General features: G+C 41.7%; 1 protein-coding gene across 6 annotated transcripts in view; it reads left to right on the top strand.

The window, feature by feature from the left end:
• CAB39L (calcium binding protein 39 like) overlaps window positions 1–18,313 on the top strand; it is a 141,636-nt gene that overhangs the window by 120,039 nt on the left and 3,284 nt on the right. The window lies entirely within an intron of this gene.

Genomic DNA, 18,313 nt, shown 5'->3' with positions numbered 1-18,313 from the left:
GATTTTTAACAGCTGACTCTCATTAGCTTGCTAATAGGTTCAACACGTGCTTCCTACTATTGGTGAGCAGGGTAGTGTGGTGGGAAGGCCCCGAAGGAGGTCAAGAGAGCAGGGTCTTTGTTCTGTCTCAGTTGCCAGCAGCCACTTTGGGCAAATCCATCTGGATCCATTTTTTCACTTGCAAGATGAAAGTGTTAGACTTCTAATACTAAGATACTAGGTCATGAGACTTTTGTCTCAGGTCCTGACTCTCCAGAGATGTGCCCGGTATGGATTGAGGGACCCATTATGAGATAATCTTCTCCCTTTCCTTTCCCTGTTAACTTCGATACCAAAGGGCCACGTCGCCCCTTCCCACCAAACCATGTAAGGTGGCAGAAAATGGTCTGTGTCATTTGCTCGCTCAGAGCTGCTGGAACTCAGGCATGGCCAGTGCCAAATATGGCACTAGTCTGTCACTCAGATCCTAGCAGTTGGCTATAATAGCTATTCCCTTGAAAACAAGAAGTTCTATCCCCAGCTTATTCCAGAATATAAAAGTCAGGTTGACAGTTCAGCCAAAAAAGTATGTAGAACAAGAATGAGAATAGTTTCCGTGTGGTCTTACTGGAAATAAGCAAAATTACAGATTAATTTAGTGAAGGACTAACCATGAATTACTCACTTCCTTAAGGACCCACTTTCTTTTTTATTTTTTTATTATTATTTATTTATTTATTTTTTGAGATGGAGGTTCACTCTTGTGGCCCAGGCTGGAGTGCAATGGCGTGATCTCGGCTCACTGCAACCTCCACCTCCCACGTTCAAGTGATTCTCCTGTCTCAGCCTTCTGAGTAGCTGGGATTACAGGGATGCGCCACCACGCCTGGCTAATTTTTGTATTTTTAGTAGAGACAAGGTTTTGCCATGTTGGCCAGGCTGGTCTCAAACTCCCAACCTCAGGTGATCCACCTGCCTCGGCCTCCCAAAGTGCTGGGATTACAGGCGTGAGCCACTATGCCTGACCTAACGACCCACTTTCTAGCACACCAAACTACTATGGTCATGGCGTACCAAATCTAACTCTACTCATGGAGAAAGCAGTTGAGACCAATTGAATTTAGGAAGTGGCTATGAAGTAGTTTAATAATGTTAATTTCCCCTAAAATTATAACAGTATATTGAAAAGTGTACCAACTTCTGACTTAATGTCTCACCAACTACTTTTACATGGTGTCGAACATTCAGCTTTATCGTATCCTCATTTGATCTTATTTTGCCCTTTTGCATATTTAACAAAGCAGCCAAGGAGAAAATGTGAAAAGTAATAATTAAGGCCTCACTTCTCCTTTCTATTTTTAAAAATACTTTCTTTAAAAATTCATAAAACAATCAACTCCATATTTGTTTACAGAAAGGTTTGCAATGGGTATTTCTGGCAAACTTTAGCAACTTCATCAAACAAGTATATAAATATATTACTTACGGCTTTGTTTGATAATCCTGCTACTGAATATTTATAATGTTACCTACTTTAAAAATATTTTTGCAGTAGTATGTAAAGAAAATGAAACCTATATTTAATGTTTGTGAATATTACCTAGAATAAAAAGAATTTAAGTTGCTTTTCCATATAATTTTGGGATAAATGTCTAGTTTCCTACGTAACTTCCACAATTATATGAAATTTGTAGATTCCAAAGATTTGGCTTCCAAAATACCAAAGCAATTGCATTAACAACGTTAATAACATTTTAACATTTTGTACAGAGCACTTTCCCTGACAGAATTCCATGTGATCCTCACGCCAGCTATGAAGTCAGGCAGGTGTGATGTCCCTGTTTCATTGGCGAGGAAACTGCCTGAGAGATGAAGTGACAAGCCTGAGCTCTCACAGACAAGGCTGTCTTCTGCGTCCAAATCCCATGTTCTTTCTTCTACATTGCTCCACTTATATGTGGGGAACTGAGGCTGGTAAATTCGAAATGGCAAAGTGCCTCTTTGCTGTACCTTTATATTTCGTAGAAGCTCTTTGCGAGCAGGAATTTTCCTCTGATTTGTTCTTTCTCTGTTCTATCTCCTAACAGCTAGAAAGGTTTTTGGCCCATAGTGGTTATTTAAGTAATGTCTGAGTAAGTAAATTAATATGTATGTTCTTTTTATAGAACTATTTTTATTTTTATTTATTTATTTTTAATTTCAGACAGAGTCTCGCTCTGTCACCCAGACTAGAGTGCAGTGGTGTGATCTCAGTTCACTGCAACCTCCGCCTCCTGGGTTCAAGTGATTCTCCTGCCTCAGCCTCCCAAGTAGCTGGGATTATAGGCGCCCACCACCACGCCTGGCTTTTTTTTTTTTTAGTAGAGATGGGGTTTCACCAAGTAGACTCCTGATCTCAAGTGATCTGCCTCCCTCGGCCTCCCAAAGTGCTGGGATTACAGACATGAGCCACCGCACCCAGCCAATATGTATGTTCTTAAAGGAAGGAAACTGAGAGCCTCCGTGCCTCTGAACCAGAGAAGGATTGCCAGATAAAATACAAGATGCCCCATTCAATTTGAATTTGAGATGGACAATGTATAGCACTACACGGAACATACTTACATTAAAAAAATTACTCATTGTTCGTCTGAAATAGAATTTCATAGGGCATCCTCTCTTTCTGTTTACTAAATTTGGTAATGCTAGACTGGAGGGACTCGTTTCAGTTTTCAAATACTGGGACAAGAACAGAGTCCTGGGTAGTAATATAGTGTCTTTTAAAAAAATCTTTCTGACAAAATGTTTGACAAGCATCATCAAGTTAAACAGAACTATTCTGACTTGAGAATATATTTAGATCTTTCCTTCTTGGCATATTCCATTCAGAAAGTGAGAATGTGTAGGTCTGGAATCTATGTTTTGTGCAGGCGGCTTTCCCTGGGAAGTCCCGGTCCACATTTCCTTCTGAGGCTTGGAGAATGAGGTCAGCAGTGTGTGTGCTCATCACACTCGCCGGACCTGCCGATGGAGCTGAAGGCCTCCGGGAAGAAGGATTCTGAATGGCTGTAGGATTTGTCCATTGTAGATGAAACCAGGAATAAGCGGCTAAAAGCTCAGTGCTGAAAAGTACAGTATCACAGACCTGGGAAGGAACTAAAATAATTGAGAAAGTGATGGCACAAAGAGCAGAAAAATCCAGGGTGAGCAAGTGATAGCAGAGTGAAGGCCCCTGATGCACAAACCCAGTATTCTCTTCAACTCGAGTCAGATTTCACTGGGATTAAGTTGATATTGACAGCTCTGGGAATCTTGAGGTTGGCCACGTCGTCAGGTAAATGACTTTTCCTTAAGGATCCTAGGAAAGCTCCACAGTTCCTCTGAGGTGCTTACCTGAAGGAGCGTATAGAGAATACAGAGAGGCTCAGCACAGAGAAGCCACAGAGATGACTGAGCTATTTGGAAAACAAGACCTATGTGGAAAGATTTAAAAACACTTATGCACCAAAAAAGAAGACTGACAGAGAAAGTTAACAGTGGTACTTGAGGGCAGAGCACACATCTCATAGAATATCATAATGTAAGCCAACAGCAGCTATCTCAGTAGGCTGTGGAGAGTGACTGTAAGTAAAACCAATTTCCTGAGAACGGGAGTTGTAGACACTGGAATAGGTCACTGAGGATGGTTATAGAATCACCTTTTCAGGGGATCTAATAGGAATCAATTCTTGTTTGCCAAGAATTACCAGTGGGTTATGTCTGAAGTGGAAGGATGAGTTAGCTAAGTTCCTGAGGTCCCTCCCAGTTACAGGAGTCTATTCTTTCTACAATTGACTGTGATAAAGAATATTAGAAGTATGAATTCCTCTTTTTACAGTATTACTAGAGGAAATACTAGTATACTCTTTCTTTGGATGGAGGATAAAATATTTAACCCAAAATAGTTAAACTGAGCTATTGGGTTTAAATATGAATCCTAATAACTTGCATCTGCATAACAGTAAATATTTGAGAAAGCGGTTACTGCTGTATGTGGCACTGCAGTGATTTCATGTTGAAGGAAGAAGCAACTGTAACGAGCAGCTGCTGTGGGCTAGAGACTCTGCTAAGCACTTTACAAGGACATACTCATTGAATATTTTCAAAACCCGATCCAATTTTGGCCACAAAAAGGATGTGGCATTCATAACATGCTACAACATGGGTTAACCTTAAAAACACTGTGCTACATGAAAGAAGCTAGTCATAGAAACCACATATGTTATGATTCCATTTATATGAATGTCTAGAATGAGGCCAAGGTCTAGGGGCAGAAAGTAGATGAGTGCTGCCTAGAGCTGGGAGCATGTTGCGGCGCGGGGGCGGGGCCGGTGACTGCTCATGGGTATAGGGTTTCTTTTTGGGATGAGAAAAATGTTCTAAAATTGATTCTGGTGATGACTGCACAACTATGTGAGTATACTATAAAACATTAAAAAGTATACTTTAAATGAATCAACTATATAGTCTGTGAATTTTATCTCAATAAAGCTGTTTTTAAAAAAAACTTTTAAAAAACCCCAGTGAGATATAATCACTATGCTATATTCCTTTTACAAAACTGCCTACAGGCTTGAATTTAATTCAAAGGTTCAATTCAAATCAACGTGTTCTGTGACTCTAAGGAAGTGTCCAGACATCCACCTTGTATTTGGCTGTCTAAAGGCAACATTAAAATGCTGAAAAAACTTTGGAAAGAGGGCAAAAAACAGGTTCCCATTTCTTTGGTCCACTAGTTTACTTAACAGTTTTAAAGATGAGAAACGTGATTATAGCTTGACCCCAAGCCCCTTTTCCCCTCCTTACCCCTACCTTTAGATAAGTAGTTAAGAACATTTGAACCAAATAGTCTGTCACTGCCACACATGGAGAGGGCGGAGCTGCAGCCATACTGTCCGGCAGTCACTGGAGGAACCATCCAGCACTGCCCGGAAGGCGCACGCTGCACACACAGTCTAGTGATCAGGGATGCTGCTTTAACTTCTCTCAGCCTCACCTGGAGATTGGGGAAAAATTGTATCTTCCTCCCAGAGCTGTTGTCAGGATAAAAGAATACTATTCGTATAAACTGTGTAGCACAATGCCCAGTGCAGAGCAAGGATTCAGCAGACGATATCTATATTTTTAAATGGAGATCATCTCATGTAATGTAAGAAGAATCTACAAGCATTAAAAACATATTATTAAGGAAAAAGTAGGTTACAAAGTATTATGTACAGAATGCAAGCCCAGTTGTATTTAAAATATTTCTACAAATAGCGATGTGCACAAGAAAAAATGCTGCACATACATACACCAGATATTCACAGTGGTTATCTCTGGGTAGAGGAATTATGTCAGTGAGTTTTTTACTTTCTTCTTTGTGCTTTTCTTTATTTCCCTAGTTTTCCACATGTATAACTTGTGTAATTAGAGTGATGGTAAGAATGGTGGCAGTGAGGAGGAGGATTTCATAGGATGCTAGAGGTTTTTAGAGCATCCTGTACTTCCAGGCTGCTGGCCTCCACCACCCTCACTTCCTTCCCAGGGCATTTCTTCCTCCCTTAATGTGCAGTGGGGTCCAGTCTAATTCTGTTGTGGGCCCAGGGATGCTCATAGACACCCAACCAGCTTGTAGATTTAAGGATCAAGTCCTTTCTTAAACAGGAAAAAGTTAATTGTCTCTGATCAGTACTAGCAAGTATTGTGTCAAAATATTCTAAATTATTACTCAGATGTGTAGTCACATGAATAAGGACATGGTTGCCTTATTTGACACTTCGACAGGGTGGGATTTGCTTGGAGTAACTACCACGTAACTGTAACAGGAGCATATACAGAGCATGCCAGGCTTGCAGCACACATCAAAGGCGTGAGGTCAGCACCGCAGAAGGCTAACTTCCCCATACCTTGTCTGGCTCAATCCCTGTTGGCAAAATAGAATTTGAATGAAATTAATGGATATGTGTGTAAGACGTAGATGTTCTATTTTCCATGCAATGCATTCAGTTTTAAAATGGAGAGTGCAATATTTTCAGTCTTCTAAACTAAAAAGATTTGAGTTGTGGTCATGCTATTTGCCTTCCTCTCACCATGCCTGAAAACTCCATAAATCACATCTCTCAGGCATGTTATGTAAACTAAGGGTTATAGGCAATAAGGTGGCATTCTAAAAGGAGAAGTCCTGGGTAGTTTCATTTGTTTGGGGGTGGTTTGAAAATTACATTAAAAAAAATGGGGACAACAAAGACCACCAAAAAAAATTCTATCATGGACATAATATTCAAAAGACTTGGTTCCCTATATCTATGAATTAGAAGTGTGCTTCTTATCATCAGTGGGTTCATCTCAGGCCTTGACCAGTGTCCCGGCTGCCCCAAGGGAATCGGGCACTATTGCATTAGCTGACTCCAATCAGCAACTACCTTTAGAGGCGGCAGAGTTCAGAAGCCATAAAAAATAAAAACAAGAAAAAATTTAAAAATTGGGCACAAACTTAGCATTTTCCTTAGGTTTATGGTACAGTGGATGAATTCAGTGGAATTGAACCAGTGATGCCTGTCTGCAAATTCCAGTACATTTTACATTTATTTTGGTTTGCAATATCAGTTTGTCTATTATAGTTAATCTTTTTTTTTTTTTTTAAGAAAGACTGTCATGAGTTATTTATGTAGTCACCACAAAATGCCAGCCAATTTTTAGCTAAAACTTCACAGTAACTCCCTTGTAAACAAATGCTAACCAGAGCAGCCACGCATTTCTGAAAGGTATTACATAAACGTCAGGCAGTTTGTATAAACAGGCCTGGAGTCCCTTTTTTAAAAAAATATAAGTAACAATTTTAGTTTGTTGTGGTAAAATTCACATAACATAAAATTCAGCATTAATCATTTTAAAGTGTACAATTCAGTAACAGTTAGTGTATTTACGATGTTGTACAACTATCGCCAATATCTAGTTCCAGAACATTTCATCATCCCAAAAGGAAACCCTGTACTCAGTAAGCAGTTACACCCCATTGTCCGTCACCCCCATCCCCGGTGATCATTAATCTGTTTTCTGGCTCCATGAATCTGCCTATTCTGGATATCTTATATTAATGGAATCATACAGTGTGTGGCCTTTTGTGTGGTGTTTTGTTCATACACTTGTTTTCAAGGTTTATCCATGTTGTAGCATGATCCATCAGCACTTCATTCTTTTATTCTTTTTTTATTTTTTATTTTTATTTTTATTTTTTTGAGACAGGGTCTCGCAGTGTCACCAGGCTGGAGCACAGTGGTGCAATCTCAGCTCACTGCAAACTCCACCTCCCAGGTTCAAGGGATTCTTCTGCCTCAGCCTCCCGAGTAGCTGGGATTACAGGCATTTGCCACCACACCCAGCCAATTTTTGTGTTTTTAGTAGAGATGGGGTTTCACTATGTTGGCTAGGCTGATCATGAACTCCTCACCTCAAGTGATCCACCTGTCTTGACCTCTCAGAATGCTGGGATTACAGGTATGAGCCACTACGCCCAGCCCAGTACTTCATTCTTTTAAATGGCCAAATAATATTCCATTGAATGGGTATACCACAAATTTGTTTATCCATTCATCAGTTGATGGACATTTGGGTTATTTGCACCTTTTGGTTATTGTAAACAGTGCTGCTATGAACACTACTACACAAGATTTTGTTTGAACAATGTATTCCATTTTTAGGAAGGGAGTTGCTCAGTAATATGGTAATTCATTGTTTAACTTATTGAGGAACAGCCAATTTTCCACAGAGGCTGTGTCATTTTATATTCCTAGCAGCAATAATTTCTTTTCTTTTTTTCTTTTTTCTTTTTTTTTTTTGAGACACAGTCTCGCTCTGTCACCCAGGCTGGTATGCAGTGGTGTGATCGCGGCTCACTGCAGCCTCAACTTCTCAGTCTCAAGCAATCCTGCTGCGTCAGCCTCCTGAACTACAATGTGCACCACAATGCCCAACTAATATTTTATTTTTTTTATAGAGACAGGGTCTTGCTGTGTTGCTCAGGCTGGTCTTGAACTTCAACTCCTGGGCTCAAGTGATCCTCCCATCTTAACCTCCCCAAGTGATGGGATTACAGGCATGAATCTTCATTTCTGGCCCAGGGTTTCAATTTATCTCCGTACATCTTTGCAATACTTGTTACTGTCAGGGTTTTTTTGTTTGTTTTTTGGTTTTGTTTTGTTTTATTTTGTTTTTGCAGCCATCCTAGTGGGTGCAAAGTGGTATCTCATTGTGATTTTGACTTGCATTTCCATAATGACTAATGATTTTGAGGATTTTAAAAATGTGCTTTTTGGCCATTTGTATATCTTTTTTGGAGAGATGTCTGTTCGAGTTCTCTTCCCCTTTTTGGAATGGGTTTGTCATCGTTGTTGTTAAGTTGTAAGAGTTCTTTATATATCCTGGACACAAGACACCGATCAGATATATGATTTGAAAATATTTTCTCCCATTCTATGTGTTTTTTCACTCTCTTGATAGTATCCTTTGATACACAAAAGTTTTCAATTTTGGTGAAGTTCAGTTTACCTGTTTTTTCTTTTGTTGCTTGCATTTTTGGTGCCATATCTCAGAAACCATGATCAAATCCAACATGATGAAAATTTACCCTATATTTTCCTGTGGAAATTTTGGCTCTTATATTTAGGTCTTTGATTGATTTTACTTTTTATTCAGAGTAAGATAAGGGCTCAGCTTCATCTTTTGCATGTGAATATCCAAATGGCCTAGATTGAGTGTTTTTTGTTTGTTTGTTTGCTTTTTGAGACAGCATCTCACTCTGTTGCCCAGGCAGGAGTGTGGTGGCACCATCACAGCTCACTGCAGTCTCAACCTCCCAGGCTCAATTGATCCTCCCACCTCAGCTTCCCGAGTAGCGGGAACTCTTAGCCAGCGCACTACGGCAGGCACCTGGCTAATTTTTGTATTTTTTGTAGAGAGGGGGTTTCGCCGTGTTGCCCAGGCTGATCTTGAATATCTGGGCTCAGGCAATTCGCCCACTCAGCCTCCCAAAGTGCTGGATTTAGAGGCAGGAGCTGCTGCACCCAGCCTCTGTGTTGAGTGTTTTTGTCCTGAAAAGGTGTGGGATTTTATCAAACTCTTTTTCTGTATCAGTTGAGAAGATCATGGGGTTTCCCTATATTCTGCTAACGCGGTACACTTGTATTAGTTTTCTAGGCTGCCATAACAAAGTACCACAGACCAAATGCCTTAAAACAACAGAAAACACAGTTCTGAAGGCCAGAAGTAGAATACATACACTGTTCTCATTAAGCCTTACTGTTACCTAATGGCACTCAGGTACTGTCATCATCCCCATTTTTCAGATGAAGAAACTGAGGTACAGAGAGGTAAAGTTTTGTAGGATCATACAGCTAATCAGAGGTGGTGCTGGGATTTGGGCCCAGGCTGTGTGCTTCTGAGTCTGCACTGTTAACCATAATACTATGCGGTCAAGTTTATTAACATGACTCAGCCTGTTTCCTTATTAACAGATGAGGATAACAGCTCTTATACTTCAGGGCTGTTGTGAGGGTTAAGTGTTTGATGAGTGTGAAACAGCCCCATGAATGAAGACAACCAGCTGGGAGGGCTATGAACTGGCCACCCATGGTTGTGTGTACAGTTGACCAGAATTAGGGTGATGGGGCAGTGACGAGTCCTTGAATTCAGTTCAGGCACTTTGCCTCCAGCAAGCACGAGTCCCCACATACAGTGACAACAGAAGGCTTTCAGACTTCGTTGTACTGACGCTGCTGCTGTTCTCCAGCACATTCTCTCCACCCAGACAGGCAGAGGTCCTTTTATTACTAGATAACAAAACTTGGCTGGTGGACACACTGCTAACATGTAGGAGAGGTGGAATTTGAACCCAGGTTCCAGGGCCGGCGCCACCTTAGCTCCCACGTTCCCTTACTCATTCTTACTGTTGCTCCCACATCCTGTCCCGCACACCTCAGAGCCTGCAGTGGGACAATTCAGTATTCCTGGAATGCTGCTCTTACCACCACGTGTAAACATACTCTGCCTGACTCATGGACTAGCTCTCATGCCGCCCACACCACGAGCCTTCCTGCTCCAAACCCAGAAATGTAATGTCATCGCCACCTCCTGGGATGGGAGCCTCCGCAGCCTTGTATTCCCCGCATTGGTACTCAACATCCTAGGGTAGTTTTCTCCTTCCCCACAGTTGCTAGGGTGGAGGAACCTTAAGGGCTTAGCCATGTAACCCCCACTGCCCCATAACTAAGCCATTTCATAGTGTGTTCCTTGTAGAGTTGGGCACTGCGCAGCTATGGCACAGGGGTGGGTGGGCAGAGGGGTTGCCAGGCAGAGGCAGGAGGCCAGACCATCACACCAGAGAGCTCTGTAGGGCTCAGAGACACTTTGATCTGCATTCTGGTCATTTAGTCATGTATGTAGCAGTAACTGAGGAGTGTGTCTGTTACAAAATAGTGTACCAGTCAACCTCAGATCATGGTTTCCACCAGGAGTCCACAAAAGAATCTCTGTGGAACTTCATAGAAATACAGAATGCCAGACATCCAGCACAGACCTGCTGAGTTGGCATCTCTGGGAGGTAGGACCTAGGCAGTTGTAATTTTTTGTTTGTTTGTTTGTTGTTTTTTTGAGACAGAGTCTCGCTCTGTTGCCCAGGCTGGAGTGCAGTGGCGCAATCTCGGCTCACTGCAAGCCCCACCTCCCAGGTTCACGCCATTCTCCTGCCTCAGCCTTCTCAGTGGTTGGGACTACAGGTGCCCGCCACCACTCCAAGTTAATTTTTTGTATTTTTGGTAGAGACGGGGTTTCACTGTGTTAGCCAGGATGATCTCGATCTCCTGACCTGGTGATCCACCCGCCTCGGCCTCCTGAAGTGCTGGGATTACAGGCGTGAGCCACTGTGCCCGGCCCGACAGTTGTAATTTTTAAAGCTTCACATACGTGACAAACAGTGACACTGGTGACCTCCAGGGAGGGAAGGTGAGAGGAGGACTATTCACATTTGTCTTTTTTGAATTTTGAACTAGGTAATGATATTATGTGTTCAAAAAATAATGTTTAAAAACCATAAGCTCACTCGTACTATATGTTGTTTATGTTTAAATATCTGTGTAGGAGGAGGATAAGGATTAAAACGTGCCCAGAGATGGTAGCACACTGCTAGAGGTGGGAGGGGAAAGGTGGAAGGTGAGGGTTTGGTTCCATTTGTAATGTTTTATTTGTTTAAAAAGAGACACTTGAGGCACAATGGCAAAATCTATTCAATGTGTGAGGTGGGTATACTGGATTTGTTATGTTATTATCTGTTTGAAAGATTTTATAGTTAAGAACAAATATTGAAAAGTAAAACAAAGTATGAAATGTTCATAGATAGCTCCCATGTGCTCCTAGCTAGTGACTAAGGAGAGCGATGGCAAAGGTGAAGTGCAGGCCTGTGGCGCTGAACAGCAGGGAGTCGTTCTGAGAAACGCGCTCACTAGGCGATGTTGTCTGTGCGGGAACATCACAGAGTGCATTTGCACAGACCTGGATGGTGGAGCCTGCCATGCACCTAGGCTATATAATGTGGGCTATTGTGCCTAGAGCACAAACCTGTACAGCATGTTACTGTAGTGAATACTGCAGGCAATTATAACACAATAGTATTTGGGTATCTAAGCACAGAAAAGATACAGTAACAATATGGCATAAAAGAGAAAAAATGGTACACCCGTATAGGGAACTTACCATAAATGGAGCTTACAGGACTGGCAGTTGCTCTGGGGAAGTCAGGGAGTGAATGGTGAGTGAATGTGAAGGCCTAGAACATTACCGTACACTACTGTAGACCTCATAAGCACTGTTTAGACTACACTACATTGATTTTTAAAAAATTTTCTTGTTTTAATAATAAGTTAACCTTAGGGCCAGGCGTGGTGGCTCATGCCTGTAATCCCACGGCTTTAGGAGGCCAAGGTGGAAGGACTGAGACCAGGAATTCGAGATCAGCCTTGGCAATCATAGACCTGTCTCTACAAAAAACTTTTTAAATTAGCCAGGTGCAGTGGCATGCACTTGTAGTCCTAGTTACTGGGGAGGCTGAGGAGGGAGGATCGCTTGAACCCAGGAGTTCCAGGCTGCAGTGAGCTGTGATGGTGCCACTGCACTTCAGCCTGGGCAATAGAGTGAGACCCTGTCTCAAAAAAATAAATAAATAAAAATAACCTTAGCTTACTGTAACTTTTTACTTTTATAAAAAGTTTATTTTTTGATTTTTTAGAACTTTTTTTTTTTTAATTTATTTATTATTATTAAACTTCAAGTTGTAGGGTACATGTGCACAACGTGCAGGTTTGCTACATATGTATACTTGTGCCATGTTGGTGTGCTGCACCCATCAACTCGTCATTTACATCAGGTATAACTCCCAATGCAATCCCTCCCCCCCCCCCCTCCCCATGATAGGCCCCGGTGTGTGATGTTCCCCTTCCCGAGTCCAAGTGATCTCATTGTTCAGTTCCCACCTACGAGTGAGAACATGCGGTGTTTGGTTTTCTGTTCTTGTGATAGTTTGCTAAGAATGATGGTTTCCAGCTGCATCCATATCCCTACAAAGGACACAAACTCATCCTTTTTTATGGCTGCATAGTATTCCATGGTGTATATGTGCCACATTTTCTTAATCCAATCTGTCACTGATGGACATTTGGGTTGATTCCAAGTCTTTGCTATTGTGAATAGTGCTGCAATAAACATACGTGTGCATGTGTCCTTATAGCAGCATAATTTATAATCCTTTGGGTATATACCCAGTAATGGGATGGCTGGGTCATATGGTACATCTAGTTCTAGATCCTTGAGGAATCGCCATACTGTTTTCCATAATGGTTGAACTAGTTTACAATCCCACCAACAGTGTAAAAGTGTTCCTATTTCTCCACATCCTCTCCAGCACCTGTTGTTTCCTGACTTTTGAATGATCGCCATTCTAACTGGTGTGAGATGGTATCTCATTGTGGTTTTGATTTGCATTTCTCTGATGGCCAGTGATGATGAGCATTTTTTCATGTGTCTGTTGGCTGTATGAATGTCTTCTTTTGAGAAATGTCTGTTCATATCCTTTGCCCACTTTTGGATGGGGTTGTTTGTTTTTTTCTTGTAAATTTGTTTGAGTTCTTTGTAGGTTCTGGATATTAGCCCTTTGTCAGATGAGTAGATTGCAAAAATTTTCTCCCATTCTGTAGGTTGCCTGCTCACTCTGATGGTAGTTTCTTTTGCTGTGCAGAAGCTCTTTAGTTTGATGAGATCCCATTTGTCAATTTTGGCTTTTGCTGCCGTTGCTTTTGGTGTTTTAGACATGAAGTCTTTGCCCATGCCTATGTCCTGAATGGTACTACCTAGGTTTTCCTCTAGGATTTTTATGGTATTAGGTCTAACATTTAAGTCTCTAATCCATCTTGAATTAATTTTCGTATAAGGAGTAAGGAAAGGATCCAGATTCAGCTTTCTACTTATGGCTAGCCAGTTTTCCCAGCACCATTTATTAAATAGGGAATCCTTTCCCCATTTCTTGTTTCTCTCAGGTTTGTCAAAGATCAGATGGCTGTAGATGTGTGGTATTATTTCTGAGGACTCTGTTCTGTTCCATTGGTCTATATCTCTGTTTTGGTACCAGTACCATGCTGTTTTGGTTACTGTAGCCTTGTAGTATAGTTTGAAGTCAGGTAGCGTGATGCCTCCAGCTTTGTTCTTTTGACTTAGGATTGTCTTGGAGATGCGGGCTCTTTTTTGGTTCCATATGAACTTTAAAGCAGTTTTTTCCAATTCTGTGAAGAAGCTCATTGGTAGCTTGATGGGGATGGCATTGAATCTATAAATTACCTTGGGCAGTATGGCCATTTTCACGATATTGATTCTTCCTATCCATGAGCATGGTATGTTCTTCCATTTGTTTGTGTCCTCTTTGATTTCACTGAGCAGTGGTTTGTAGTTCTCCTTGAAGAGGTCCTTTACATCCCTTGTAAGTTGGATTCCTAGGTATTTTATTCTCTTTGAAGCAATTGTGAATGGAAGTTCATTCCTGATTTGGCTCTCTGTTTGACTGTCACTGGTGTATAAGAATGCTTGCGATTTTTGCACATTAATTTTGTATCCTGAGACTTTGCTGAAGTTGCTGATCAGCTTAAGGAGATTTTGGGCTGAGACAATGGGGTTTTCTAAATATACAATCATGTCGTCTGCAAACAGGGACAATTTGACTTCTTCTTTTCCTAACTGAATCCCCTTGATTTCTTTCTCTTGCCTGATTGCCCTAGCCAGAACTTCCAACACTATGTTGAATAGGAGTGGTGAGAGAGGGCATCCCTGTCTTGTGCCAGTTTTCAAAGGGAATTTTTCCAGTTTTTGCCCATTCAGTATGATATTGGCTGTGGGTTTGTCATAAATAGCTCTTATGATTTTGAGGTACGTTCCATCAATACCGAATTTATTGAGCGTTTTTAGCATGAAGGGCTGTTGAATTTTGTCAAAAGCCTTTTCTGCATCTATTGAGATAATGATGTGGTTCTTGTCTTTGGTTCTGTTTATATGCTGGATTATGTTTATTGATTTGCGAATGTTGAACCAGCCTTGCATCCCAGGGATGAAGCCCACTTGATCATGGTGGATAAGCTTTTTGATGTGCTGCTGAATCCGGTTTGCCAGTATTTTATTGAGGATTTTTGCATCGATGTTCATCAGGGATATTGGTCTAAAATTCTCTTTTTTTGTTGTGTCTCTGCCAGGCTTTGGTATCAGGATGATGTTGGCCCCATAAAATGAGTTAGGGAGGATTCCCTCTTTTTCTATTGATTGGAATAGTTTCAGAAGGAATGGTACCAGCTCCTCCTTGTACCTCTGGTAGAATTCAGCTGTGAATCCATCTGGTCCTGGACTTTTTTTGGTTGGTAGGCTATTAATTATTGCCTCAATTTCAGAGCCTACTATTGGTCTATTCAGGGATTCAACTTCTTCCTGGTTTAGTCTTGGAAGAGTGTAAGTGTCCAGGAAATTATCCATTTCTTCTAGATTTTCCAGTTTATTTGCGTAGAGGTGTTTATAGTATTCTCTGATGGTACTTTGTATTTCTGTGGGGTCGGTGGTGATATCCCCTTTATCATTTGTAATTGCATCGATTTGATTCTTCTCTCTTTTCTTCTTTATTAGTCTTGCTAGTGGTCTGTCAATTTTGTTGATCTTTTCAAAAAACCAACTCCTGGATTCATTGATTTTTTGGAGGGTTTTTTGTGTCTCTATCTCCTTCAGTTCTGCTCTGATCTTAGTTATTTCTTGCCTTCTGCTAGCTTTCGAATGTGTTTGCTCTTGCTTCTCTAGTTCTTTTAATTGCGATGTTAGAGTGTCAATTTTAGATCTTTCCTGCTTTCTCTTGTGGGCATTTAGTGCTATAAATTTCCCTCTACACACTGCTTTAAATGTGTCCCAGAGATTCTGGTATGTTGTATCTTTGTTCTCATTGGTTTCAAAGAACATCTTTATTTCTGCCTTCATTTCGTTATGTACCCAGTAGTCATTCAGGAGCAGGTTGTTCAGTTTCCATGTAGTTGAGCGGTTTTGATTGAGTTTCTTAGTCCTGAGTTCTAATTTGATTGCACTGTGGTCTGAGAGACAGTTTGTTATAATTTCTGTTCTTGTACATTTGCTGAGGAGTGCTTTACTTCCAATTACGTGGTCAATTTTGGAGTAAGTACGATGTGGTGCTGAGAAGAATGTATATTCTGTTGATTTGGGGTGGAGAGTTCTATAGATGTCTATTAGGTCTGCTTGCTGCAGAGATGAGTTCAATTCCTGGATATCCTTGTTAACTTTCTGTCTCGTTGATCTGTCTAATGTTGACAGTGGAGTGTTGAAGTCTCGCATTATTATTGTATGGGAGTCTAAGTCTCTTTGTAAGTCTCTAAGGACTTGCTTTATGAATCTGGGTGCTCCTGTATTGGGTGCATATATATTTAGGATAGTTAGCTCTTCCTGTTGAATTGATCCCTTTACCATTATGTAATGGCCTTCTTTGTCTCTTTTGATCTTTGATGGTTTAAAGTCTGTTTTATCAGAGACTAGTATTGCAACCCCCACTTTTTTGTGTTCTCCATTTGCTTGGTAAATCTTCCTCCATCCCTTTATTTTGAGCCTATGTATGTCTCTGCGTGTGAGATGGGTCTCCTGAATACAGCAGACTGATGGGTCTTGACTCTTTATCCAGTTTGCCAGTCTGTGTCTTTTAATTGGAGCATTTAGTCCATTTACATTTAAGGTTAAGATTGTTATGTGTGAACTTGATCCTGCCATTATGATATTAACTGGTTATTTTGCTCGTTAGTTGATGCAGTTTCTTCCTAGCCTTGATGGTCTTTACATTTTGGCATGTTTTTGCAATGGCTGGTACCGGTTGTTCCTTTCCATGTTTAGTGCTTCCTTCAGGGTCTCTTGTAAGGCAGGCCTAGTGGTGACAAAATCTCTAAGCATTTGCTTATCTGTAAAGGATTTTATTTCTCCTTCACTTATGAAACTTAGTTTGGCTGGATATAAAATTCTGGGTTTAAAATTCTTTTCTTTAAGAATGTTGAATATTGGCCCCCACTCTCTTCTGGCTTGAAGAGTTTCTGCCGAGAGATCTGCTGTTAGTCTGATGGGCTTCCCTTTGTGGGTAACCCGACCTTTCTCTCTGGCTGCCCTTAAGATTTTTTCCTTCATTTCAACTTTGGTGAATCTGGCAATTATGTGTCTTGGAGTTGCTCTTCTCGAGGAGTATCTTTGTGGCGTTCTCTGTATTTCCTGGATTTGAATGTTGGCCTGCCCTACTAGGTTGGGGAAGTTCTCCTGGATGATATCCTGAAGAGTGTTTTCCAACTTGGTTCCATTTTCCCCCTCACTTTCAGGCACCCCAATCAGACGTAGATTTGGTCTTTTTACATAATCCCATACTTCTTGCAGGCTTTGTTCATTTCTTTTTCTTCTTTTTTCTTTTGGTTTCTCTTCTCGCTTCATTTCATTCATTTGATCCTCCATCGCTGACATTCTTTCTTCCAGTTGATCGAGACGGTTACTGAAGCTTGTGCATTTGTCACGTATTTCTCGTGCCATGGTTTTCGTCTCTTTCATTTCGTTTGTGAGCTTCTCTGCATTAATTACTCTAGCCATCAATTCTTCCACTTTTTTTTCAAGATTTTTAGTTTCTTTGCGCTGGGTACGTAATTCCTCCTTTAGCTCTGAGAAATTTGATGGACTGAAGCCTTCTTCTCTCATCTCGTCGAAGTCATTCTCCGTCCAGCTTTGATCCGTTGCTGGCGATGAGCTGTGCTCCTTTGCCGGGGGAGATGCGCTCTTATTTTTTGAATTTCCAGCTTTTCTGCCCTGCTTTTTCCCCATCTTTGTGGTTTTATCTGCCTCTGGTCTTTGATGATGGTGATGTACTGATGGGGTTTTGGTGTAGGTGTCCTTCCTGTTTGATAGCTTTCCTTCTAACAGTCAGGATCCTCAGCTATAGGTTGTAGCTGTAGGAGATTGCTTGAGGTCCACTCCAGACCCTGTTTGCCTGGGTATCAGCAGCAGAGGCTGCAGAAGATAGAATATTTCTGAACAGCGAGTGTACCTGTCTGATTCTTGCTTTGGAATCTTCCTCTCAGGGGTGTACTCCACCCTGTGAGGTGTGGGGTGTCAGACTGCCCCTAGTGGGGGATGTCTCCCAGTTAAGCTACTCAGGGGTCAGGGACCCACTTGAGCAGGGAGTCTGTCCCTTCTCAGATCTCAACCTCCGTGTTGGGAGATCCACTGTTCTCTTCAAAGCTGTCAGACAGAGTCGTTTGTGTCTGCAGAGCTGCTGCGTTTGTTATTATTTACTGTGCCCTGTCCCCAGAGGTGGAGTCTACAGAGACAGACAGGTTTCCTTGAGCTGCTGTGAGCTCCACCCAGTTCGAGCTTCCCAGCAGCTTTGTTTACCTACTTAAGCCTCAGCAATGGCGGGCGCCCCTCCCCCAGCCTCGCTGCTGCCTTGCCGGTAGATCACAGACTGCTGTGCTAGCAATGAGGGAGGCTCCGTGGGTGTGGGACACTCCCGGCCAGGTGTGGGATATGATCTCCTGGTGTGCCTGTCTGCTTAAAGCGCAGTATTGGGGTGGGAGTTACCCGATTTTCCAGGTGTTGTGTGTCTCAGTTCCCCTGGCTAGGAAAAGGGATTCCCTTCCCCCTTGCGCTTTCCAGGTGAGGCAATGCCTCGCCCTGCTTCAGCTCTCACTGGTCGGGCTGCAGCAGCTGACCAGCACCGATCGTCTGGCACTCCCCAGTG

The sequence above is a fragment of the Chlorocebus sabaeus genome, chromosome 3 (genome assembly GCF_047675955.1).
Source record: "Chlorocebus sabaeus isolate Y175 chromosome 3, mChlSab1.0.hap1, whole genome shotgun sequence".
In the NCBI taxonomy this organism is placed as follows: domain Eukaryota; kingdom Metazoa; phylum Chordata; class Mammalia; order Primates; family Cercopithecidae; genus Chlorocebus; species Chlorocebus sabaeus.
The sequence above is the reverse complement of the archived record's forward strand: the minus strand, read 5'-3'. Positions and strand labels throughout refer to the sequence as shown.